The 27403-nt window shown below is 38.9% G+C and overlaps 2 long non-coding RNA genes across 2 annotated transcripts in view; one reads left to right on the top strand and one right to left on the bottom strand.

Moving 5' to 3' along the window:
- Positions 1 to 5541: 5541 nt before the first annotated feature.
- Positions 5542 to 18044, bottom strand: LOC144238651 (uncharacterized). The gene is made up of 2 exons (XR_013337176.1): positions 17764 to 18044; positions 5542 to 5675 (listed from the first exon to the last, which is right to left on the bottom strand). It is a non-coding gene; the product is annotated as an uncharacterized LOC144238651 (long non-coding RNA).
- Positions 18045 to 18283: 239 nt separating this feature from the next.
- The window catches only part of LOC144238597 (uncharacterized), a 44439-nt gene continuing 35319 nt past the window's right edge, over positions 18284 to 27403 (top strand). Inside the window, exons 1-2 of the long non-coding RNA XR_013337165.1 lie at positions 18284 to 18343; positions 25133 to 25672. This is a non-coding gene — a long non-coding RNA (uncharacterized LOC144238597). The remainder of the gene's footprint in view (positions 18344 to 25132; positions 25673 to 27403) is intronic.

Here is a 27403-nt window from a genome sequence, read left to right on the forward strand (position 1 = left end):
GTGTATCCATTCACCAAGGACATCTTGATTGGTCCCAATTTGGGGTGATTATGAATAAAACTGCTTTCAGCATTCACATGCAGGATTTTGTATGGACATAAAATTTCAAATCAGTTAGCTAAATTCGTAGGAGCATGATTTCTGGCTCATATAGTAAGACTCTGCTTAGCTTTGTGTGAAACTGCCAAACCATCCTCCAAAGTGATAGTATCAGTTTGTATACCCATCAACAATAAATGAGAGCTCCTACGGTTCTTCATTCTCACCAGCAATTGGCATGGTCTTTTTTTTTTTTTGGCCATTTTAATAGGTATGTGGTGGTATCTCATTGTCATTTTGATTTGCATTTCAATAATGACAAATGATGTTATGCATCTCTTAGTATGCTTATTTATTATATGCATACCTTTTTTTTGTGAGGTGTTCATATCTATCCAAGGAAATAAAAGCAGGGATGCCTGGGTGGCTCAGTTGGTTAAGCCTCCAACTCTTGATTTCGACTCAGGGCAGGATCTCAGTTTGTGGGATGGAGTCCTGCATCAGGCTCTGTGCTGACAGTGCAGAGCCTGCTTGGAGTTCTCTCTCTCTCTCTCTCTCTCTCTCTCTCTCTTTCTGCCCCTCCCCTTCCCAAGTTCATGCTCCTGTTCTCTCTCTCTCTTTAAAAATAAATAAACATTTAAAAAAAGCATATGTCTACCCAAAGACCTGTTAACATGAATGTTCATAGCAGTTTTGTTTGTAATAGCCCGAATTGAAAACAACTGAGATATTCATCAGAGGTGAATGGGTAAATCAATTTTGTAATAATTAAACCATGGAATACCACTCCCTCCCCCCCCAAAAAGGAAGAATACAGATACACTACAGATACACCCAATAAGGTGGATGAATCTCAAAATAATTATGCTGAGTGACAAAAGTCAGATTAAATACAGAATGCATCTTGTTTGATCTCATCTAAATAAAATTCTTGAAAATTCACACTAATTTGTACTAAGTAAAAGCACTAAGAACAAAAATAAAAGCACTATGAAGGGGAGGGAAGAGGGGAAAAAAGGATTATAGAAGGACACAAGGAAACTTTTAGGAGTGACAAACATGTTCATATTCTTGAGTTTAGTGATGGTTTCCATTGGTGTGTACATATGTCAAAACCGACCAAATAGTCTACTTTAAATATGTGCAGTTTACTATATGTGAGTTGTACTAAAGTTACAAAAAGAAAACCCACCTTAGACTGTTCTTTAATTTGTGATTTCAAAAATGTAATTAAAAACATATTAAATTTTAATTAAAATCTTATTCATCAAAATAAGGGAAAATTTAAATAGTAATATTAATCTTTACAACAAATATTGATAGATAAGAAAGGATCACTGCCTTTGATTTTTTAAAGCTGAACATTTTATTGTTGGAACCCTTGATCTAAAATATAAATAAAAGAGAGAGAGCATAAAATTGTATGGGAAGAAGTCAGAAATCAAATATTACAAATTTTTTGGAAGTTCTGTGAAATACCATAGGCTACAACAAGCTACTGGATATTGCAGAGCCTTCCATGTACTTCAGGAAGGTGGCAAAATAATAGTAGGTGTGTTTCTACAGAAAAGAGGGTTTTGTACCAGGACTGAACACTGAAAAAAAAAAGAATATGGTTTAAGAAACACTAGTGTTACATAGTTTTAAAGTTCAGAACACAAAATTTACTACAGGTCTCTTTTTTCCAAATTAAGTTCTTTTATCTTCCTTTTTGGTAGATCCATTGGCTTCTGGTAATAGAAGCCAAAACACACAAATTTCTCAGACTAGCAAAACTCAATTTCAAGTTAATTTTTGTGAGCAATATGAGATAGAGCTTGGGTTATTTGCCACTATATGTCTTCCCTCTCTGAACTGTCATTCTTTGTTTCCATAAAATTTAAACTTGCCTTTGTACTTAGAATAAAATCTTAACTCCTTGACATGACTGTTAAGACTTTATAAGATCTGGGACACTTGGGTGGCTCAGTTGGTTAATCATCCAACTCTTCATAGTGGCTCCAGTCATGATCTCTTGGTCATTAGATCAAGCCCTACATCTGGCTCCATGCTGAACATGGAGCCTGCTTGAGATTATCTCTCTCTCTCTCTCTCTCTCTCTCTCTTCCCCTTCCATCCTCCCCCTGCCCCTCCTCTACTTGCATATACCCTCTCTCTCTCTAAAAATAAATTTATTTTTTTATTTTTAAAATATTACTTATTTTAAATAAGTAATAAAATATTTATTTTATTATATAAAATAAAATAAAAATATTTTACATAAACATTAAAAAATACTCTTTCTTTAAAAAAGAAAAAAAAGATCTTATAAGATCTGGGGCCAAGCCCACTTCTCCAAATTCATCTTAGAGTTGTCTGTCCCCATAGCAAACTAAGTTAAAGGCATATTGTCTTCCTCTTTGTTCTTGAAAATTGAAAACTGTTCTTTTCTGCCTGGAATGCATATCTGGCTCTTTGCTTGAATGACATCTCCTTGTCCTTTCGGTCTCAACTTTATGATGACATGTTGTCTTTGTTAAGTAAGTTCCACAAAGATCTGGAGAAGTAGCTGAAGTTCAAGGAAAGGGACAGGCTGGAGGTAGGGGCCAAGGGAACTTAGGGAGGCTTCATTTCTCCTGCAAAGTTTCCTAAACTGGTGCCTTTTCTAAGAGTAGTGTGCACAGACTGCGCCTGTGATCAGACTGTGAAACATAAGATGTTGTTTTTTTTTTTCAATATTCTCACCCTATCCTCAACTGTAAAATGAGGCCAATTAATAATGTTTTCCTGCTTGAATCACAGGGTTGGTGTTCAAAGACCATATGCAAGATTGCTTTGAAATCTGTAAATAGAAACAGATGTTAATAATTTCAGGTTAATGTGGTCTTCACACTATAGTGGTGCCTTCCCTTTGTGAATTCTGCCAAGAACAAAGCGGTCAGCTCAATGTGCTCAATAAAGAAGCCCTTGGTAGGCATTTCATTGCCTGCTCTGGGACCTCAACAGACTCTACTCCACTACTGCTCCTGCAGCAATCCTCAGACACCAAGTTAGTAATAATATGTTTATTTTATTCTTTCGATCAATACAGCAAAGAAATATACTTTAAATGGGAAACTTTAATCCTTCCCTTCTCCATTCTCTTTCTCCCTTACCTTTCCACTCTCCCTCCCATCTTCCCTTCCTTCTCATCTTTGTCAACTGAAGAAGGAATCTGGTCAATCTGAAAAATTTTATATGAACAAATGAATTTCAAGGTCAGTAAAATACATGGCAGAAGGCACTGGTGTAATCAAATGACAAGGCAGAGTTGCTAAGAGCTCACAAAATCTATCTCAAATACTTCTAGTTTGCTTTACTTTATCCAGTTTTATATCCTGTAATCTCAGATAAAAGTATATCATTCATTGTTAAGGATTTAAATTTCTAATTAGAACCATATCAAAATTATTTTCCCACTTTTTAATTGTAACTCATTCTTAGTAAGGGGAAAAAAAACCATATTGTCTTACAATCAGTCAGTGAGGCAATTGGTAAAACCAGTTTCTGTCCACAGTTCTCTTTAATTTCAGTTTCCATCCTTTTCTCAACTGATTCTGAGTTATTTTTATTATTTGTAAAAGGACTGTTACTCAAATTTTTTTCTACTTATAATTTTCTTATATTTTTTCTTACATTTTTCATGATGATAGGATTTTCTTTCATTTGTATCTTATGAAGCTAATCCCAGCAAACTCCTAAAGACAGGTCCCCTGTCCCACACAGTCTGGGCCCCATGGCACTCTTCCCTTTCAGTCTATGGAAACTCCCAGTTGAAAGCTCTCTGTCCTATCTTTACCACTCTGGGCACACAGGAGAAATACGTGGTTACTTTCCATATCGTTCTGGGTAAAGATTCTGCACTCAATTCCAATGTGTGTGTGTGGGGGGCTTCCCCACACCAACATGCAATTCTAGGACACTAGCTGCCTCTCCCCCACAACTTCAGATGCCAGTCTCATGTGGGATTCTGACTCACCAGCCACAGACTGGAAATTCCCACAACTGCCTCCTTGGGTTTGATTAATTTGCTGGAGTGGCTCACAGAACTCAGGAAACCAGTTTACTCCCTAGATTACTATTTATTATGAAAGGATCTGACTCCAGAACAGCCAGATGGATGAGATGTACCGGGCAAAATATGGGGAAAGGTCGCAGAGTTTCCATGCTCCCTCTGAGGGCACTATTCTTCCTAAATCGCCATGTGTTCACCAATCTGGAACCTCTTTGAACTCCGTCTTTTGGTTTTTTGTTTTTGTTTTTTTTTTTTGATGGAGGCTTCATTCCACAGGCATGATCAGCTAAATTATTGGCCATTGATGATTGATTCCAAAATCTAGCCCCTCTCACCTCCCCAGAAATCAGTCCCACCCCTCTCTTCATGGTTGGTTCCCCTGGCAGCCAGCCTCCATCTTTAGGTGCTTTCCTAGTCACCTTGTTAACATAAACCCAGTTATGGTAGAAAGGCACTTGTTTTGAATAACAAGACACCCATTTCACCTTTATGGCTCTGAAGTAATTTCAGGAACTAAGGACAAGAGACCAAATATTACAACAAAAGATACTCCCATTGCTCTTACTGCTCAGGAAATTCCAAGGCTTTTAGGAGCTCTGTGCCAGGAATCAGGACATAGACCAAAAATATATTTCTTATTACAAATCACAACATTATGCTGGGACTCAGGGACTGTGAGAGGCATTTTTTGACTCATCTTCTTTGGCTTGCCATGCAGCTGTATTTACTTTTCTATCTGTGAGGGTGTGGGGGGAACACTGGCTCCTTGCAAGGGCAACCAGGTTGGAATCAGGATATGGGTCCACCTGAATCAGAACTCTTATTTTTTGCAGACATGGCTGAAAGGCTGGGCAACCCATACCAACTGCCTTCTCTGTTCCTCCCAGATTCTGTCTTCCCACCCAAGCTTTGTCTCATTGGAGGCTGGAAATGCAAGTGGGAAAAGTGAATTCTGCTCAATCACCTATTATTTCAAATCTATTTGCCTTATATTCTGTGTTATAGATCATCACTAGGATCCAATATCCATTGGACAATATCCATTGTCTCTATAATATGGAATTTTGAAAAATGTGTCCAAACTCCCCTGAAGCTAGTTGCAGCCATGCAAGTAAATTTTGGCTCATGAGAGATAAGTAATAGTATTATTTTGGACTTTTGAGAAGCTCCCTTAAGATGTGCCTTTCTTCATGTCCTCCTTCCTGCTGCTTGACATCCGAACCTGGGACTGGATCTCTTGGGCCATGAGCCGACCTTGAGTATAGAAGCCACACACTAAGGATTGCAGAACAGCAGCTTAAGAGGTGCCTGTGTGTTTGAGGGCCCCGTGGAACAGCTGCATTAGTCCTTGACTACCTACTTCTAGATAGTTATTTTGTGTGGGAGTAAACCCTGTGTGAGTAAGCCCCCAGTTTTTAAGATCTCTGCTGCATTAGTGTACAAGGCTGCCATTACACAATACCATGGGATGGGTGCCTTAAATAACAGAAATTTATTTTCTCACAGTTCTGGAGGCAAAAAGTCCAAGATCAAAGGGCCAGAAATCTCTCTTACTGGTTTGCAGATGTCCATCTTCTTTCTGTGTCCTCCCACGGCCTCTTCTCTGTACACATGTAGAGAGAGGAAAGGGAAAAGAGGAGGGGAAGGAAAGGAAGTGATCCTTGGTGTCTCTTCCTCTTCTTATAATGACACCTGTTCAATTGAATTAAGACCCACCCATATGACCTCATATAACCTTTAATTACCTCCTTATAGACCTTATCTCCAAATATAACCACAATGAGAGGTTAGCTTTAACATATTAATTGGGGGGACTATAACACACACAGAAAAATATGATTCCTATCTAATATGCCCAGAAACCTTCATTTTGGGAGTTTAAGAGCAAAGAAATTGACTAAAAATATTCTAGTTCTTGTTGATTATATACACTCATAGATTTCTGACACCAGGAGCTTGATGCCTGAAATTTCCAAGCCACAAATAAGACTCCTTGTTCTCCAGATTTGCTGAGACAGCCCTGCCTTATAGACCCTCTAGATCATGCACGGATGTCTGGGCTGAGAAGTGGGTAGGACCAGGAAAGTCTGTAGTTACAGGCAAGCATATGTGGAGGTGGAATTCTGGTGAATATTACCTGGACACACTACCATGCACTTCACCTCTTCTTAGTGGGAACCCCACAGTGTAGTCAGAGTGGCCTCTTAAATGGTCTAATCTGATCAGGACACTCTTCCTTCAAAACTAGGTTACATGTGTCAAGAAGATGTGCTTTATCTATACCATGGAATACTACATGGCAATGAGAAAGAATGAAATCTGGCCATGTGTAGCAACATGGATGGACCTTGAGGGTGTTATGCTNGGGGCGGGGGTGAGGGGAAGGGGGGTGATGGGCATGGAGGAGGGCACTTGTGGGGATGAGCACTGGGTGTTATATGGAAACCAACTTAACAATAAACTATTAAAAAAAAACTAGGGTACATGTGACCTCATCTGTATCTATCCAGACATTTTGATTTAGGGATATTTTAATGCGGCCTAAAAAAGAAATTATTAAAGTTTCAACTTTTTTACTACTAAGTAATGTACAAAACAGATATCCTCACAGCATGCCTGAAATTTCCAAATTTAAGATTCTGTACCCTGGCGTGGGGACTGGGGATGGTGTGGAGAGGGGGAGGTGAGAATGAGGGGGGATCGTGGATCAAAACAAAAAGGCTGGGTGGGTAAAGATGGGACTGGGGTTTGGTGCCACTTGGAAACAAGGAGCCACAGATAGTTCCTTGCTCATTCACTTAAGTCAGTCTGGCAGAGCATTTGCTTTGTTCTCTGAGAATTAGGTGCTGCATGGTCATCAGACTCTCTAGTTTCTCTGTTAATGTTTCATTGAGTGTAGGCAGTTACTTTTGATAAGTATTATACTTTGCTTAATAACGGGACTGTATTGAGTTGAACAGTGTCTCCTCAATTCATGTGTGCTAGAACCTCAGAATGTGACCTTATTTGGATCTTTACAGATGCAGTCAAGTTAAAACAAGGTCTACAGGAATAGGTTGAGCCATAAATACAATGGCTGGTAACCTCATGAGAAAAGGGAGATTTGGAGAGGACATGCAAGGGAGGTGGCCATGTAATGATGGAGGCAGAGATGGTTCGTTCCCATTCCAGTTGCTGCCTATGCTATTTGAGGAAGCAAAGAATACATGGATTAAGAGAAAAAATATTTAAATACCACTGGGTTAAATAATCAAGACCATTACAAAGAAGACAAGTAACAATTTATAATGCATTGCAGCACAAATAAGCAGTCGTTTTAGTATAAAAATTGCATTTGCAAAGGAAGCTTTTTAGCAACAAATATGATTAAACTACATCAGAAACATGTCAAAGTTGTATGAACCATACGTATACAATGTCACAGTTCACATGAAACTTTGCTGCGAATAAGCCATCTGAAGGTCAAATTCTGGTCTCTGACAGATGGAGATAAAAAGAGCAGCTTTGTGATTCACAAGTCTCTGTGGAGAATTCAGCTTGATTTGGGGCAAACATGGCTTCCTGTTATTTCTCACAGAACTGAACTCACCTGGTATCAGCTGAGCAGCTGCTGGTGGTTTCCATCTTGGCCACACATTCAAATCACCTAGGCATATTTTTAATATTTTTTATTTTAATGTTAATTTATTTTTGAGAGAAGGGGAGAGGTAGAGAGAGGGAAATACAGAATCCCAAGCAGGCTTCATGCTGACAGCAAAGAGCCTGATGCAGGGCTTGAACTCACGAACCATGAGATCATGGCCTGAGCCAAAATCAAGAGTTGGCTGCTTAACGGACTGAGCCACCCCTCAGGCACCCCTTGCCTGGGGATATTTTTAAGACAGCAAATGCTTGAGCCCCCTGCCCCCAGGTGAGATGAAAAATCATCTCATCGGTGCATTTTTTAAAAATCTCCCCCAAATATTCTCAGTGCATATTGAAAAACTACAAGGGTTGAAAACCTTTGAGCTGGATCATTACAAAGGCCGGTGGAGAGGAGGGAGCAGAACATGGCCCACCTCAGGGCGGTCACACCTGAAAATGGGGAAGGAGATGGGAGGGTGAGCTAATCCTCCTCGTGAAGAAATGACTGAAGAAATGAATCTGTGGTTCAATGTCTTTTGAAGTTTCATTGGAAACTTCTCACTCTTAGCCCATCAAAAGTCACTTTGTTTCCTCTCTTTTTCCTTTTTCTGGGACTCTAATTTACACGTTAAATGTGTTTACTTTGTTGCATTATGTCTCTTACACACTTTTCTAGTTTTGAATCCTGTTTTTTCTTTCTGTGTATTAATATTCTGATTTATTTTCTAGCTTACCTCTTTCAGCTATGGAATCTACTGCTAAATGCATTTGATTTTGTTCATCATTTCAGTTCTATCATTTCCATGTAATTCTTTTTAAAAGCAGTTTCCAGGGGTGCCTGGATGGCTCAGTTGGTTAAGCATTCAACTCGACTTTGATTCATAATCCCAGCATCATGAGATGAATCCTGTGTCAGTCTCCACGCTGGACATGGGGCCTCCTTGAGATTCTCTCTCTCTCTCTGTCCCTCCCCTGCTCGCCTGTTCTCTCAAAACAACAACCACAAAAACCAACAAAAACAAAAACAAAAAATAAAACAAAACCCAGTTTTTCATTCTCTACTGAGATTTTCCATCTTGTCATCTAGCTTCTTTGAGCATATTAATCATAGCTATTTTTTCCAGCTTTATGGAAATATAATTGACATATAACCTTGTAGAAGTTTGAAGTGTGTAATATGATGACTTTATATGCATATACATTGCAAAATGTGTGTGTGCGTGTGTTTTTTTATGCATTCATCCATCAGTGGACACTTAGGTTTTTTCCTAACCTGGCTATTGTGAATAATCCTACAATAAACACGAGGGTGTAGATATCTCTTTGAGATAGTGATTTCATTTCCTTCAGATATGTACCCAGAAGTGGAATTGTTGGATCATATGGTAGTTCTATTTTTAATTTTTTAAATAATATTTATTCATTTATTTTGAGAAAAAGAGAGAGAATCCCAAGCAGGCTCTGTGCTGTCAGAGCCATGAGGTCATGACCTGAGCTGAGATCAAGAGCAGAGGCTTACTGTAATTAAGACTAAGTGAAGCAAAAAGGTTTCTAACAGATGTGTCATAGAAAATGTTATGATTCATCTACCTACAATGCAATTAGAATCTGGAAATATGTTGCCAATTTCTTTGCCATTAGAGAGGACTGAATTGTACAAAATACATTGTTATTTATGAAAAAAACAAGAGCCGGAGGCTCAACTGAATGTGCCACCCAGGTGCCCCAATTTTTAATCTTTTGAGGAACTTTTATACTGTTTTCCACAGTGGTCGCACCAATTTATACTCCCACTGACAGTGCACAGGGGCTCTCTTTTCTCCACATCTTCACCAGCATTTGTTGTCTCTTGTCTTTTTGACCATAGCCATTCTAACAGGTGTGAGGTAATATCTCACTGTGGTTTTGATTTGCATTTCCCTAATGATGAGTGATGTTGACCATTGCATGTACTTGCCAGACATTTGAATGTCTTCTTTGGGAAATTGTCGGTTTAAAAGTACTCTGCCCATTTTTAAATCAGGTTGTTTGCTATTGAGTTGTGTAAGTTCCTTACATATTTTCAATATTAACTCCTTATAAGATATAGCTTGCAAATATTTTCTCCCATTTTATAGGTTGCGTTTTCATTTTGTTTATTATTATTATTATTTTGTTGTATGGAAGCTTTTTAGTAAGATGTAGTTCCACTTGTTGATTTTTGGTTTTTTTGCTTATGCTTCTGGTAACTACATCCAAAAGTTTATTGTTAAGATTAATGTCAAGGAGCTTTTCCCCTATGTTTTCTTCTAGGAGTTTCTTCTAGGAATTAGGTCCTTAATGCATTTCAAGTGAATTTTTTAAATTTTATTTTTAAAAAAATTTTGTTTGTTTGTTTTGAGAGAGGGAGAGAGAGAGAGAGAGAAAGAGAGAAAGAGAGATTCCCAAACAGAATTTGTAATGTCACTGCCGAACTCAATGTGGGGCTTGAACTCATGAACCATGAAATCATGACCTGAGCAGAAACCCAGATATGAACACTTAACTGACTGAGCCACCTAGGAGCCTCTTAAAATTTTATTAAGTAATCTCTGCTCCCAATGTGGGGCTCAAACTCACAATCCTGTGATCAAGAGGTGCCCCTCAAGTTAATTTTTGTTAGTGGTGTAAGATAGAAGTTCAATTTCATTCTTTTGCATGTAAATATCTAGTTTCCCCAACACTGTTTATTTAAGAGATTATCCTTTACCCATTGAGCATTCTTGGCTCCTTTGTCAGATATTAGTTAACCATATATGCATGAGTTTATTTCTGGGCCCTCTATTCTGTTTCATTGATCTATGCATCTGCTTTTATGCCAATATCATACTGTTGTGAATACTATAGTTTTGTAATGTGGTTTAAAATCAGAAAGTATAATTTTGTTCTTTCAAAATTTCTTTGGCTATTTAGGATCTTTCGTGGTTCCATAAAAATTTCTGTACTGTTTTTTCTGTATCTGGAAATATGCTTTTGGAATTTTGATGTATTGGGATTGCACTGAATCTGTAGATGGCCTTGAGTAGTACAGACATTTTTACAATATTGCTTCTTCCAATCCATGAGCATGGAGTATCTTTCCATTTATTTGTGTCTTTCTCAATTTCTTTCCTCAATGCCATATTATTTTTGGTGTCTAGATCTTTAATTTCCTTGGTTAAGTTTTTTCCTAAGTATTTTATTGTTTATAATAATATTGTAAATGGGACTGTTTTCTTTCTTTTTCAAATACTGCATTGTTAGTATATAGGAATGCAATAGATGTTTTGTATGTTGGTTTTGTAAAATTTTTGCTGAATTCTTTGATTATAACAGTTTTTTGGTGGAGTTGTTAGGACGTTCAGTGTACAAGCTCATGTCATCAGCAAACAGAGACAATTTTACCTCTTTCTTTCTGAGTTGGATGCCTTATCTTCTTTTACTTGCCTAATTGCTCTAGCTGGGATTTTGAGTATTATGTTGAATAGGGGTGGTGCAAATGGGCACCTTTGTCTTGTTCTTGATATTAAAGAGAAGGCTTTTAACCTTTAACCACTGGGTATAATATTAGCTGAGTATTTGACATATATGGCCTTTCTTATATTGAAGTACTTTTCTTATATACCCAATTTGTTGAGAATTTTTATTATGAGAGGTTGTTGAATTTTGTTTAATGCTTTTTCTGCATCTGTTGAGATGATCATATGGTTTTTTATCTTTTATTCTATTAATGTAATGTATTGCAATTATAACTTGCATATGTTAAACCATCCTTGCATCCCAGGAATGAATCTCATTTGGTCATGGTGTATGATCCTTTTAATGTGCTGTTGAATTCATTTGCCAACATTTTGTTGAGGATTTTTGAACCTATGTTCATCAGGAATATTAACTTGTATATTTATTTTTCCATAGTGTTCTTATCTGGCTTTGGTGTGGGTAAGGTGAGCCTGTAAAACGACTTTGGGAGTGTTGCCACATTTGTAATTTTTTCGTAGGGTTTGAAAAGAATTGGCTTCAATTTTTCTTTAAATATTTTGTAGAATTCACCCATGCAGCCATCAGGTCCTGGGATTTTCTTTGTTGGGAGAGTTTTGATTACTGGTTCAATCTCCTTACTTGTTATTAGTCAGTTAGAATTTTCTATTTCTTCTTGATTCAGTCTTGGTATGTTGTTTCACCAGGAATTTATCCATTTCTCCTAGGTTGTCCAATTTTTTTGGCATATAATGGTTCATTGTAGTTTCTTATGATCCTTTCTGTAGTATCAGTTACATACCTTCTTTTGCTTTTGTAATTTTAATTACTTGAATTCTCTCTTTTTTGTTTTCAATAAGTGTAGCTAAAAGTTTTTTTTTAATGTTTTTATTTATTTCTGAGAGAGAGAGAGAGATAGCAGGAGCAGGGGAGAGTCAGAGAGAGAGGGAGACACAGAATCAGCAGCAAGCTCCAGGATCCGAGCTGTCAGCACAGAGCCCAACGCAGGGCTCGAACCCACGAACCGTGAGATCATGACCTGAGCCAAAGTCAGACACTTAACCAACTGAGCCACCCAGGTGCCCCAAGTGTAGCTAAAAGTTTGTCAATTTTCTTTATCTTTTCAAAAAACCAACTCTTAGTTTTGTTAGTCTTTTCGTTTTCCTATTCCTACTAAGTTTATTTCTACTGCGATCTTTGTCATCTCCTTCCTTATGCTAACTTTGGACTTAGTTTTTCTCATTTTTCTGGTTCTTTGAGGTGTAGAATTAGGTTATTTATCTGAGGTATTTTTTCTTACTTAGAGATTTATTGCTATAAACATCCCTCGTAGAACTCCTTTTGCTGCACCTCATAAGTTTTGATATGTTCTGTTTCCATTTTCCTTGTCTCAAGATGTATTTTGGTTTCCCTTTGATTTCTTCCTTTACTCATTGGTCATTCAGGAGCATGTTGTTTTATTTCCACATATTTGTGAATTTTCCAGTTTTCCTCCTATTGTTGATTTCTAGTTTCATACCACTATGATCAGCAAAGATAGTATAATTATAATCTCGTCATTAAGGGAGGACTTTCACTTGTGGGTGGGGGAGGCTGGAGCATGATGTGATCCCAGGTGTAATGGTACCAGTTGCCAAGTTCAGGGGCATGTGGTGGCACCAGGACCAGGGGCCCATGGTGGCTCGCTGGCTCAGGTTGTTGGATCCCATAGCATTGACAACTGTGTGGTACTTGGTGGGCACTGTGAAGGGAGAGGAAGGAGGTCCAGAGAGGCTGCAAGTGCTGTTAAGATAGCATCTCCAGGTCCAGGGGGTCAGGGCAAGCAGTGGCTGTGGTTGGAGCTGGTGGTACGTACATACTTGGCTGTGGGGGCCAGCTAAAGGTGCCTGAGGGGTGAAGGCCAGGGAAGGCTGTAAGGAGTTTGTAGTGACTGTGCTGGCCGTTGGTTTCTCCAGTGGTGAAAGATGCTGGGTTTGTCTCCAGAGCAGGTTACTGGGAAACTGATTATTCCTGCTATGTGGCTACTATTGGTACCCCTGCTTTTCTTTCTTGTTACTAGCCATGTGTCCATACATCTCAGCTTTGCTGATCTCTGAATCAGCAAACTGAAGTGGGACCTTTGTGCAGGGCCCCAAAAGGCTAAGGAAGCTAGTCACTCACCCCACTCTTCCTCTCCCTATGAGGGGGAACTCTTTCTAATTGGGAAGTTCCCTCTTGGTGCTCAGCAATGCTGGCTTGGGAATGGGATGATGCAGGCAAAATCAAGCTGTCTTTCTTCCCTTTTTAGTGCAGTTATTCTCAAGTTTTTTGTTCTACTATGTTACTGAAATTTCTTACGTACTCCCGAGCTCTCTTAGAGCTGTTTTCTGTTCATGGATAGTTATATAATTGTTGATATTTTTGGAGGGACAGAAGATAGGCTACTCTGCCATTTTGTTACATCACTCTACCTGATAGACATTGAAATATATGTAACACACACACACATTATATATAGGGAAATAACCACAACAAAAAACAAAGCTAGACCCCTTTTTCCTACTATATATAGACATAGTAAAGGTTTAATATTAGAAAACAATAAACAATTAGATATAATTTTGGAGAGTGAATTTTGAAATAGGGAAATTCTCCAGATTTATGTCTTTCTACATATATGTTTTTAAATGTTCATGGCAATTTTTATGCTAAATAAAAAGGCAGACTAGAAAATAGATTTTCAATAGACATTGTAGACAAAACTATTAATATCCATAACAATAATTTCTCTGGATTAATAAGACATAGAAAACACACAGGAAAGAAAGGGCAGAGGTGATTCATAGAAGATAAAATGTAATGACAAATAGATGAAAAACTTGCTAGAAGTCAAATTGGTGGAAGTTAAGGAGTTTTAATATATATATAAATATATATATATATATATATACACATCTTTTTAAAGTTTTTATTTATTTTCGGAGAGACAGAGACAGCACAAGCAGAGGAGGGGCGGAGAGAGAGGGAGAGAGCGCAAACAGGGGAGGGGAAGAGAGAGAGTGAGATGGGATCTCAAACAGATCTTGCACTGTCAGTACAGAACCTGATGTGGGGCTTGAACCCACAAACTGAATTGTAAAATCATGATCTGAGCCGAAAGCAAGAGTTGGCCACTTAACTGACTGAACCACCCAGGCATCCCAAGGACTTTATATTTTTAAATCATGTAACTGGCAGGAAAAAACAAAAGAAAAAGAAACAAAGGGGAGAGATCACATCATGAGCTGTCAGAGGTATAAGAAGGCAGGTGTTCTCTTACTTTGTTTCCGCAGTAGTGGATTACTATGTTTCTTTCTGAATGTAATCGATTATCTATTAAAATAAAAAGAATCCATTCTCTTTGCCATAGGAATTCCCGTTTTGAAATCTACCTTATGGAGATAATGGTATGTAAAACGACATATTCCTGAATATTTATCACTGCATTGCTTATAGTGGCAAGGAAACTGAAGATGATTTGGTTGCTTGTCAGTTAGTGAATGACTACTTTAGAAAGATGATCAAAAGTCAGAGATACATTCATTCATGAAAACCTACTGACATGGAACTATGTTATGTGACCATGTTTCTGCAGCAAAAACTGCTCTAGGGGAGGAAGTGCCCTGACCTTGATTTCAATATTTTACAAGAACTACTTCTTTATCTCTGAAACCTCTCAACATGAAGATGTTTAGGTGTTCTAGTTTATCATCTGTTCTGTTTTGGTTTGGCATGATAGAGTGAACTTTGCCTGGATATGCAGTTAAATAATCCTGGAGTTTTGCACGTGCCAAACTGAGTGTAGTTTATGTCTATAATATTTTATGTGTATTGATATATAGCTTGTATATATTAGTATATCAATATATATATCACATATATATGTATATATAGATATGATCTGGATATGTGTTGACAAATGTGGAGAGGTTCCATGATTATTATAATCAAATAAGAAAGACAAAGTACTAAGAAATATCTATACTATGATACCATTTTGTGAGATCAGATACACTTCTGTATATGTCTCTATATATTTTCATTTGTTCATGTAAGTTTGGAGAAATTTGTTTAAGAAATACCTACCTGTTTATTAACATTGATTTCTTCAGGCAATGGGAATAGAGCTGTGTGATTGCATAGCATATCTTTAAAATTTTTTTTAAATGTTTATTCATGAGAGAGAGATAGAGACAGAGTGTGAGTAGGGGAGGGGCAGAGAGAGAGAGGGAGACACAGAATCTGAAGCTGGCTCCAGGCTCCGAGCTGTCAGAACAGAGCCTGACGTGTGGCTCAAACTCATGAACCATGAAATCATGAGCTGAGCCCAAGTGGAACACTTAACTGACTGAGCCACCCAGATGCCCCGGCATAGTTTATCTTTCACTTTATGTCTTGGATTATTTCTCCTGTTACAATGAGCAGGTATTTCTTTAATTTTTATAAATTAATAAATATATAAAAATAAAATAAAATATGTAGAAAAGAAAAACCCTTTAAGGTCAATTTATTTGCTGAAGATAGGAGGAAGGGGTTTGAGATTTGGGGAAGAGGGTCAGGATGGCAAAAGGGTGGCAAACAATTTGAAAACCAATCAGGAAGCACCACTGAGCACCCATCTGAGGTTGGGGACCATGGATTTATGGGGTTACCAATATACCCTGGTGTGTGACTTTCTCTGGTAGTGCTTGACAGAGCTATGGAGAAAGCAGCATCTTGCAAACTCTTAATGGGACTATGAAAAGACCCTGGGACGAGGCAGTTAAAGTTTTCTGCAGCATCTTGATGAGATGAAGGATCATTAATTACAAGCTAATTGAGTGTGGAAACAAAGGAAGGAGAGGCCAGTGGTTTGGAGAAACCAGAGGAGTCAATAGATTGGTCCAGTGAAGTTGAAGAATTATTTAGTCAGAAAAGTTGAACATGGTTTAGCATGTGCTCATGGTTAGGGAAATATTAAAAATATTTAACAACTGTAAAACAAGGGTAGTGAACAACCAGATGGATATCCAGTCAATTGACACAAACCCCAGTTAAGCATAGGGAATGGATAGTAGGGGAGTTGAGAGAAGCATCACTGGGGCTAAAGAGATCAAGGAACTGAGGGATCAGCATTTTGTCTGAATTGTACTAGTGGGCACTGAGGTCACATCATATGATGGCAAAAAATGAGGTAGAAGGAAAGTGTGAGCCAGTTGTCTAAATCATCAGTAAGTGACTAGCATTGGTGGGAGGGTTGGTTGGTGATTTCGGTGACAAGGAGGGGAAGGGGTGATAAAGCCTAAAGGCATGAAAGCCTGAAGAGCAGAGGTTTCGTAAGAGTTTGAAGAGGAAATGGGGAGCGTAGAGAACACCAACAGTGAGGACTTCCTAACACTGAGGGCCACATGGGAGAGAATGCGTAGACATGGTTGGGGCATGCTGCAGTCTGGATAGGTTTTAGGTAAGGCTAAGAGGTGAATGCTTTTAAGGAGTTTACACTCTTGTAAAGGAGATGGGCGAAAAGACAATGAAAATAGGGTATCTTAAATGCTATGATAAGGCCTAAGGTGCTATGAGAGCATAAAAGAGGAATGGTTGACATAATCTTGGGACTTTCTGGATAAGTGAGATTTGAATGAATAACAATAATAAAATATTATGATAAAATATAGCAAAGTAATAAAAGTAATGACAGTTATAGTTTTCTATTTACTGATGGCTTAACTATGTACATGACCAGGTACTCTACTGGGCACTTTACATGGGTTTTCCTTAATTCCTACAACAAACCCAGCAGGTAAGACAATTATTCCTTGCCAATTAACAGACAAGTAAACAGAGAAATCAAGTAACTCTACAACAGCACAGCTAGTGTGGTGGTCTCTGTGATACACTGCCCAAATCCCCAGTAGCTGGGAGTGCTGCCAGCTAAGAGTCCTCAGCTGTCAGACCCTTTCTGGAAATTCCCTTCTTCTAGAGATGACTTGCTCAATGTCACCACCCTCTCCAGGGGACAGTCTGCACACAAGAGTGGTTAATGTGGACACATGAAGCCCTGGGCCTTTTCCTGCAGTCTGGGACAGCTCTGAAAGGCCATCCTCATTACAAAAAGTTTGCTTGAGACATTTGTTAAGACTGCACAGTAGACTGATGTCACCCCCTGTCCAATGCTGCTTCATTCCTTCCCTTCCAGGTATTTACCTACAGATAACCCCCCACTAAACTTCCTGCACTCTAATCTCCATCTCTAAGTCCACAATCCAACCTCTAACAGTTGGTGCCAGGAAAGGTCCAAGAAGGTAGAGGCTACAAAGAGACCGTAGAGTTGGACCACCTGCCAGCTGTATTGAAATGAGGATCCCATCAGTAGTGATAGAGAACAGGTGCTCCCTAACTTGAGGTAGTAAAGCAGTTATAAAAACATCCAGGCTTGATGAACTGGGGTAGCTTCCATTTGGAAGGAAATGCACTTCTAGGAGGAACATTAAGTCCATGAGACATAGGGCGAGGTTATCCATAAGGACATTGAGTGGCTGTTGCCAAGTGCAGTTGATGTTTTGAAAGGACTTATGACTGGCAGGGATCAAACATACCATTCTTGATAGTGCTTTTCATTTAGAGTGAAGACTCAATTTGGCAGGAGATGAAGATGCTGCTGCTTGCGTTTGGATTTCCAAGATGAGGTTGGGGGGGACGTGTGTGGATATGTGGGTTTGGAGGTCAACAGTGACATTAGCCCTGGAGATACAGACTTGGGAGTTGCCAACATATATATGGTAATTGAAAAACCATAGCCAGAGATGACATCTGGGGGTTTGTGTAGGGACGATGACTGGTGGGATTGTCATAGGCAGTGTATGACTCATGCGGTGCAGTGCTGGCGACCAAGAATGGGACTCTAAGGGACACTGGATACTAAGGAATGGGCAGAGGATGATGAGATAATGAAAGAGATTTTCCTCCAACCAGAGAAGTCAGAGAAAGTGATGTCGTTGAAGGCGGAATGATGAGGCACAATGCAGGGGCTTTAGCTGGAAGTGGATATGGGATTAAGGGAGAACCTTTTATTGATTGTTGCTTAATAAGAGAGAGGGCAGAGACTCTTTGTTTACAGGAAGGAGCTAATAAGAAGGGGAAGGCGATGGCACTGGAAGGCAGCGAGGTCCCTATGAGGTAGAAGGGGATGGGTTTCATAGCCAAGGGAAGGGGTTAGCCTTGCCAAGTAAGAAGAAGGCAGAGAGGAGTGTAGATACAGATAAACTTATAGTGGCAGAATGTTGTTGGAGGTGAGGTCTGGTGACTTTTAGTTTTCTTTTCTGTGAAGCAGGAGGTAAAACCATCGGCTAAGAGTAAGTGAACCTGAGAGGCGAAAGGTTCCAGAGAGCTGCTGTCGAGAGCAGGGTGGAGCCTGAGGAGGGAAACACAAAAGGAGAGCTGGGGAGCAAGGAGTGTCCAGTTGACGGTGGCATGTGAATTACGAATTGCCCCATCCAAGTGGCTATGTGTTTAGCAACCGGGTATTGAACCATAGGTTCACTGAGGGATTTAAGAATCCCAGGAAGGGAGATGCCGAAGTGATAGCAGATGGGGTCTACAGAAGAAAATGAGGAGAGGAGGGGGATGATAGAGTAAGGAAAGTTGAGGTACAAATACCATGGGGATATTAGTACATTAAACCAGTGGTAATTTTTCTGCAGCCTACTAAACTGGAAACTCCTGAAGGGTAGTTGTGAGAACTAGCAGTTTATTAAATGAATCATACTTAAATAGTTAGCATGAGGCTAGGAGAAAAATGCACACAAGAATATTTGGTATAGAGTCCTCATGTAAGAGGTGTTGGGTAAATGTTATTTGAATTCAAATCTGAAAGAATAGTTTTCAGTATAAATTAGTGTGGTGATTTCTTCGTGTAAAAAAACATCACCATAGGGGCGCCTGGGTGGGACCACTTTGATCTCCACTGTACAAGCATTCAAAAAAGAATCCAGTGGGGCGCTTGGGTGGCTTAGTCGGTTAAGCGTCCGACTTTCCCTTAGGTCATGATCTTGCGGTTCGTGGGTTCGAGCCCCGCGTTGGGCTCTGTGCTGACTGCCAGCTCAGAGCCTGGAGCCTGTTTCAGAGTCTGTGACTCCCTCTCTCTCTGACCCTCCCCTGCTCACGCTGTCTCTCTCTCTCTCCTAGAAATAAATAAAAAACATTAAAAAATTTTTTTTAAAAATCACCATAAATAGGAGAAAATGATAGGAAGTGATGCCGATGGACAGGGAATTCAAATAAAAAGACCCAGCTTTGGAGTCTGAAGTCCTGTTTGGAGTATCTCTGGCAATCATGAGCTTGGTCAAGTCACTTGACCTTGTTGAGGTTTTTCAGCATCCTCAAGGGCGTAATTCATGTTACGTTACAGGATGGCGTGAAAAACCAAAGAGCATGGTTTTAACACTGGGAAATGCTGTAACAGATGACATGGAAACACTGATGGCAGTTAAAACTGAATTCTGTTTTGAACAGTGCTCAATGTCCACCCTGCTCCCAATGCATAGAATAACACGGTTAGCCTCCATTATACTTTTTCATCCTTTCCTCAGGGGACAGAAATCCCTTTTTTATCACATGCCAGGTTCTTAGAAATCTGTCCTCAGGGGATAAAGCAAATGTGGCATAAACTGAGTATTTATTTATAATCCTTCTAAACAGCTAGAAATTAGGCAACATCAAGAGACAGAATGATGTGCTAAAAAAGGCTCAGACTTTGGATCCTGACAGAGCCCAGTTCAGATTTATACAGATCAGGGCTTAAATTCCAGAGCTTCCAAGGTGTTTGGCCCTGGGCAAATTCTTAGTTGCAAGTTCATCTTTTATAAAGTAGGGATAATAGTACCTGTCTGGCAGAATTATTGTGAGGAATCACAATCAGATGTTATAGACACACACACACACACACACACACACACACACACAACTTAGCACAGTGCCCTGCACAGGATAAGTACTGTTTTCCATAAGTGGTAGCTATCATTAGATATAAGACTGCAGTCTGACTTAAAGAAAATCTATTTAAAATACTTGGTACATAATTGGCTTAATAAATGGTGGCTAGTATAGAACTATATTCATACCAGGAGAAAATATTGACTCTTTTTGTGTTCCTAATATTTAGTAATTTATTTTCTTAATGTTTAATTTTAAGTAAGGCATAAAAGATGCTTACAACTTGGATACTACTGATTGCACAATACTGGTGGCAAGTGAAAAAAAGCATTTAATAAGATTCCTTGATTTGTGTGTGTGTGTGTGTGTGTGTGTGTGTATTTGTATGTATGAGTGTCAGAGAGAGAGAGAGACTAGTTCAGTTATGATTAAAAAAACTTTAAGCTGGCAAAAATATGTTAAAAAAACAGTTAAATTGGTATTGCCTGATATTTAGAAAAAGCATCCTTCCTGCAAATCATTCTCACTTTCATGAAATGCACAAATAAAGTGTTCTGTTTCAGGTGATTTATAGTTAGTATCATGTATTAAGGCAATTAGAAAGTATATGTTTAGTCTTCTTGAGGTATGTATTTCCTAGAGCGCAGAACATTACTATATTGGAGAGCAATAGCATAACTTGACATAACAGACTTGAAAAAAGAAGAATGGGCATTATTTATAGGTCTGCACTCCGTGGCTTCTAAATTCAAACTGGACTCTCATTTGAGGTGGGCCCCTGCTGGCTCGGTAGAGCCTGCCTGTGAGCAGGTAGAACCCTGTACTGTCATCCTTCACTACTGCCCACAACACCTGACCCCTAGAGCCCAGCCACTTGGGTCCCCAAGGCTGCTGTGCCGCTCCAGGGGCCAGGGATCTAACAGAGGCACCTGTGAGCTGGCCCACACTGCCGCCCAGCTGGGAGGCACAGGCCCTGGTATGCAGCTCCCTCATGACATTGGGCCAGTGGGCTGGGATAGGGGAAGTCCACCCGGTGGTTCCCAAACCTCATGTGCAGCATATTCAACTGTGGAACATGTTTACCATATAACTGTCTGGGTGCCTTCTGCTGGACTTGATACAGCTTGGGAATTTGCATTTTACCATGAGCGTTAGATCATTTGAGACTTCTGGGGAGTCAACTGCCTGTAGGCAGGTTTTGGTTATTTTCTTTGTGCAAAGTAGAGTTTCATGTCATGCCTCCAATAAGCCTAAGGATAAAGAAAAAGCTACAAGTGTGACATCAAGCTAGTTGAGACAAAGTGGCTTGCATCAACCAATGGACATGCCTAGGATAGACAACTTTTATAAAACTGAAAGTGGCTTAAATGATTAATTTACACATAACTAGAGAGACAAAATGATGGTTACCAGAGGGGAGATGGGTGGGGGAATAGGTGAAATAGGGGATGGGGATTAGGGAGTGCACTTATGATGAGCACTGGATACTATATGGAACTGTTAGATTGAATATTGTACACCTGTAATTAATAGAACACTGTATGTCAATTATACTGGAATTAAAATAATAATAAAAAATAAATAAAAATGATTAATTTATACAGATAGTTAACTTACTGACAGTTTCTCATTTAAGACATTTTCAGCAAGTCTGAAGAGCATTTAAAGTTACACAGTTTAGGGCGTCTGGGTGACTCAGTGGGTTAAGTGTCTGATTTCAGCTGAGGTCATGATCTCATGACTCATGAGTTTCAGCCCTGCATTGGGCTCTGCACTGATGGTGCAGAACCTGCTTGGGGTTCTCTCTCTCCCTTTCTCTCTCTGCCCCTCCCCTCTCATTCTTTCTTTCTTTCTAAATAAATAAATAAATAAAATAAAACATTAAAAATATTTGTTTATTCTTGAGGGAGAGAGAGACATAATGTGAGTGGGGGAGGGGCAGAGAGAGAGAGGGGGAGACACAGAACCTGAAGCAGGTTCTAGGCTCTGAGCTGTCAGCACAGAGTCTGATGCAGGGCTTGAACTCANAAGCAGGGTCAGAGAGAGAGAGGGAGACACAGAGTCTGAAACGGACTCCAGGCTCTGAGCTGGCAGTCAGCACAGAACCCGACGCGGGGCTCAAACCCACGAACTGTGAGATCATGACCTGAGCCGAAGTCGGACGCTTAACCAACTGAGCCACCCCGGCGCTCCTCAATTCTTTATTCTTTATTCCTTTGATATACAATTTCAATAGAGGTGTAAAGGATAAAGAGGCGAGGCCTCTTTTAAATTTTGCTGATCCTCCCTTTCTCTACCGCTGCTGTCACTGCTTTTTATCATCTCCTTGCCCTTGTTTAATGCTGTCAACATTCATTTGTATGTATCCCTCCTGCTCAGGCATTTACATGTTTATACAATCTAACTTATATGGACCCAAACCCCAAGTCCTAGAAAGTCTTTATTCACTAAGAATGTTCCTTCAAGACAAATATGAGCCAAGTATAACCTAGAACCAAGGTAGTGGTCTCATTCCACTGGGTCAAAATCAACTGTGATGATACGAGACCAGATGACAGAACTGAGACTCCAGTTAATACTCTTTTCATTATGTGACGTGAACTTGTTCAGAACAAGGTGCACCTCTTGGGGTTAAATCTAGAACATTTTCTGAGCTTTGTTCCCTCGTCCAGGTTGAGCACAACTTAGATGTCTCTAAGACAGCTGGAGTCATCTCAGTGACAAAAGTAACTGGGAGAGTTTAGGAATATTAATCAGGAATTAAATATAAATCATCAAGTTCAGAGTACCATCCAAGCTGTCAGGATATTTAGCTCTGCTCATAATCCATGGGGCTAGTTACTTCTCCCCGGGAACTAGTTTTCTCATCTGTAAAATGAGAATTGAACTTGGTGGTGGGGGGTGGTCCATAGGGACTCTGGCACTCCTCATTTCCAAGTGTCTGTAGTAGAGAGCATGGCTAAACTCCATCACATTTAATATTGAACCCCAGAGAGAAATGGATGGAATTCCTTAGTACATCAGACCACCAAAGCCACCAAAAGTAATTTGAGCTGTCTCTGGGAACTTTTATCACTGTTGTTAGCTGACTCATTAGGAAGGGGCTGAACTGTTCTAGGTGGTCATTGAAGAGATCTAAGGGGATTCTTCACTGTTAGGTTGCTGGGAGCCTTATTAAGGAAGGCAGATTGGGTATTGTAGGTAATTAATTTGATTGAAAATTTGGTGTCATGTAAAGCTAAAATAATTGGGAAAGTATTCTTGGCAAGAACATTACACACACACACACACACACACACACGGAATAATTATAATTATGTTTAAAAGACTGTTTCCACTCCAACTCAGTTGGGATGAGAGTGTTGGTAAATGACAGCCTTCACACTGAGTGGAAGTGGTTAGTAGGAGTCTGGTTTGGTCGGTCCCTGGATCAGAAGATAATTATTTAGTAGAACCTGGAATGAAAAGTGGAGGTTTGGGTGTGAAGAGATGGTGACAGTGTGAGCAGCCCTCTCCGAAGGAGACCATGTCCTTGTCATATTTCTAATCTGTTGGCTCTGATCTGATAAAAAGTAGCAACCAAGATAAGGGTGTAACTTCCTAGGATGAATGTTTTTGCCTGGGTCCCATTAGATTTTATATATGTGAATATAAAATTAAAAATATATATAGTCATTGGGATTTGGCATAAAATAACCATATAATATATAAAATAACCATTTCCTTAGTGTAAAAGAGAAGTTTTTAATGAAGTTTCCCCAGGTATTTCTGACTGTCTCACACTGTTTAAGTATATACCGTGATTTTAGTATACTATCAAAATGTAAGCTTTGAGGAGGGAGACTTGTTATTCCAAATATGATTACATAATTTTTTTGACCATCTCTGGGCTGGCTAAGGTGCTTTCATAAAGTGGTTTGTAGAAAACTTACGGCTAGAACTCCTCAAAGAGTCTTTCTTGTTAAAAAAAAAAAAATCAGTGTGTGGGATGCAACTTTTATCAGGAAAATACCTAGAAAGATCTCATATTACTTTGACTTCCTCCGCTAACAGGCCTATTTAAAACTACAAACATTGGTTCAGGTTGTTGGGCCCACAGTTACTAATTTTTCTGTAGAGTTGGTTGATAGGTATAGTTAAGGGTTACTTAACATTTCTAAGCATTAGATAAAAATCTTTCACTCTCTTTTCTGAAATTGTGTGATTTCTTTTAGCCAGAATTGTCTGAAATGTTAGCAAAATTACACCCATGTAGTTAAACAAATTTTGTGACTATGAGTAGAAAAAGGGAAGGAATGTTAGTATATTGTGGTTATCATATTAAATTAGTATTCCTAATTAAGCTTCCTGACTCCCTTCTAAGTTGTTTTTGGTATTCACTAGTGGTTTCTGTTTTCCTTTTTTTATTCCATAAACAAACTCTTAATTTATGAATATAAATGAACAGAACCTATGCCTCATCAGATTGGTTACCCTCTGGAGAAAAGAACCCTAAGTGAAAACACACACAGACACACACACAGACACACATAAATATGCATACACCCCTGCCACTTATATGTACACAAATAAATGCATTAAAAAAGCTGTGATCTCATTATCCATCTCCTCTAACGGCTGTGATAAACTGCAAAGTTAGCATTTTCTGTTTACTGATAAATTCTGTGGCTAGCTTTGTGTAACCATAGACTATGTGGCATTATACTTTGACCTATGGTTGTATATAAAGCTTAAAACCACATGGTTTTTGTATCAAGGTCTAGTACTTTTGGTTTTTAGAAGCACCTATTAAATTTTGGTGCTCTAAAACCTTAAATAATATAAAGTTTTCATACACGCAAAAAAGCGAATTGCTTACAACTTCATGTTGGTGCATAGATAGCACGTTCAGGACACTTAAGATTTCTTTAAGTTTAAAGTTTCTAAAATAAGAAGTCATATTTTTAACATTGCTGTTTTAGACTCAACACATTGCCTGAAATGGAAAATGGCAAGCAGTTGTGTATAACATCATGGTTGTTCTAACTGTTGCAGGAGAAAATGGAATCCCATCGAAGGATGCACCGGTCCTTCAACTGGAGTCTGCAAAGGGACAAGAGAAATTTGTGGAGATGCTAAAGAGCCAGCACATGATTATCCCTGATTTGTGCCAGAAACTCACAAAACAACAGCAAATATTGATTAACCAGCAACAGCTATTCTAGACCAGTGGAAGAAAATGCATGAGCAAATGGACGTGATGAAGGTTCAGTATGGCATATTCTTCCATACTGGGAAGCAGATGTCTTTCCATAGCTTGCAGGAGTATGACCAGCATTCTTTTGAAACTCATCTTCAGGGACTGCAGAATCATATCAGATATCATCTCCAGAGGTCATACACTGCAGAAAGTTGAAGCTGCTGTGAAAGTAATTAATGTTGGGGTTGGGGGAAGCTTCTTAGACTGTAGCCTTTGCAAAAGTGATGAATTTTGCAATTTTTAAGAGACCATCACAGTGTGAAAAATGAACTTTCTGCCCTGCTGGGTTCTCCCCACTTGTCTGAATGTTTCACAGACATGGATCAATCCATCAGGTGAAGTATTATAATTTTATCTATCATAATTAAGGATTTAAAAATACCTCTGTAAGGCAGTGGGCTGTCTTCTCTAAAGTTGTTGAAGTAATTACGACCTTTAAGTTTAGTTTTACTTGGTTAAATGTGAATATGTTAATATAAAATACTTCAAATTCATTTTTAAATGGTACATAGTGAACAAACTGAAAAGCTTTATTTGCCAAAAATACATTGGTAAAAGTAGTGTAACCTAAATAATCTCTAATGTACAGATTTGCAAACAATATAAATAAATTTGGCTAGCGTATTTCTAGCTCCAAATTTCTTTATCTTTCATAATTTGGTGAGAAAGGTACATATTTTCCTCAAAATAAGATGGCCAAGTCAGCATTTCAGTGTCCTTATATCATCTCTATTTTTATGATTATTGTGCTTTTCAGGATAGAGATGAATACATTGAATCTCCAAATATATGTGGTGAAAAGATAAAACGTCTGAATACCTCATGGTAATCTATTTATGAAGTACCTAGTTTTCGTAACAGTGAAGGAAATGATAATAACAGGCCCAGATTTGAGCATCTGAGGCTTTTTCAAACAAATACATCCTCTTACAAATTTAAACACACAGGCCATTGATCCTTGCTCAAGTGCATACAGATTAGTAAATTTCTGGACTTTCTGGGAAAAATTCTAGGTCTAAATTTCTTCCTTTTATTTCTCGGTATTTTTTTAAATCCCTCAACCTCTGCCTGTGAATTTTTAGGAAACACAAGGGTAGTTTACTCATTAGCAAGGGTGTATGTAATTTAAAATGTGAATTGGATGTTAACAATGCATTTGAAAGCCAAAAAGACTTGAGTTAGGTTGTTTGGATTTCCTGGATGATTCCTTGAATTCAGTTAACTGACCCAGTTCATAAAAAGGTTAGGACTAGTTCTATGATAAAGGAGGAACTCCCTCATGGCTGATGGAGGAGTTCATTATCAGGGTTAAATTATGGTTTATTTTCTCTCTGGGCAGAGTCCATTTTTCAGTGATAAAAAAGAATGAAAGACTGTGGTCCCAGAACACCTTCCTTTGTGGGTTGAGCTCACTGAGCTGACGGAATAGAGCAAGGAAGCTCCTGCTTTTTCCCCTCTTACTGAGAGCTGAGAGCAAGGGACTACTCTTTATCACTCTTCCCATCATTAGTTGCTAGGAAGAAGAGAGATGATTCAGGGTGGAAAACTGCACATGCGAGGGATTAGTGTATTTTGACTATAGATGAGGCTAGCAGAGAACTTGATTTTTACGAGAATTTTTAATGAGGTATGTATTAGAAAAATTTATGAGAACTTTTAATGAGATATGGATTAGAAAAGTTGTTGATTGAAGATAGAAGCCTGAAAATATAGTCTAGGCTGATTGATGCCTTGAGGTTTCTGTGGTACTTTTCCCATGTGTCAGCAAAGGATCTTGGTGTTACAGGATCATGCAAGTCCTTTTTTGGGAGTAGCCAGCAATTTTCATTTAAGCCTGTTCTCTGATTAGGTTAGAGTGTCCAGTGGGCCATGTATGTAGTTTTAGAAGTTCTGCCTTGGAACTTGGAAGTATATTTAGTTTGAATTATGATAATTTAGGGGAGTTCATTGAAACTCATGGCATGATTAGCTCACTAACTTTTGCAAAAAAATGATTGGTGCTTGTGGTTCAGAAATTTTGTTGTTTTTCTGTTTCATTTCCCCCCCTCCCTTTGAGCTAGTTATCT

This window comes from Crocuta crocuta, unplaced genomic scaffold (genome assembly GCF_008692635.1).
Source record: "Crocuta crocuta isolate KB4526 unplaced genomic scaffold, BGI_CrCroc_1.0 scaffold96, whole genome shotgun sequence".
In the NCBI taxonomy this organism is placed as follows: Eukaryota; Metazoa; Chordata; class Mammalia; order Carnivora; family Hyaenidae; genus Crocuta; species Crocuta crocuta.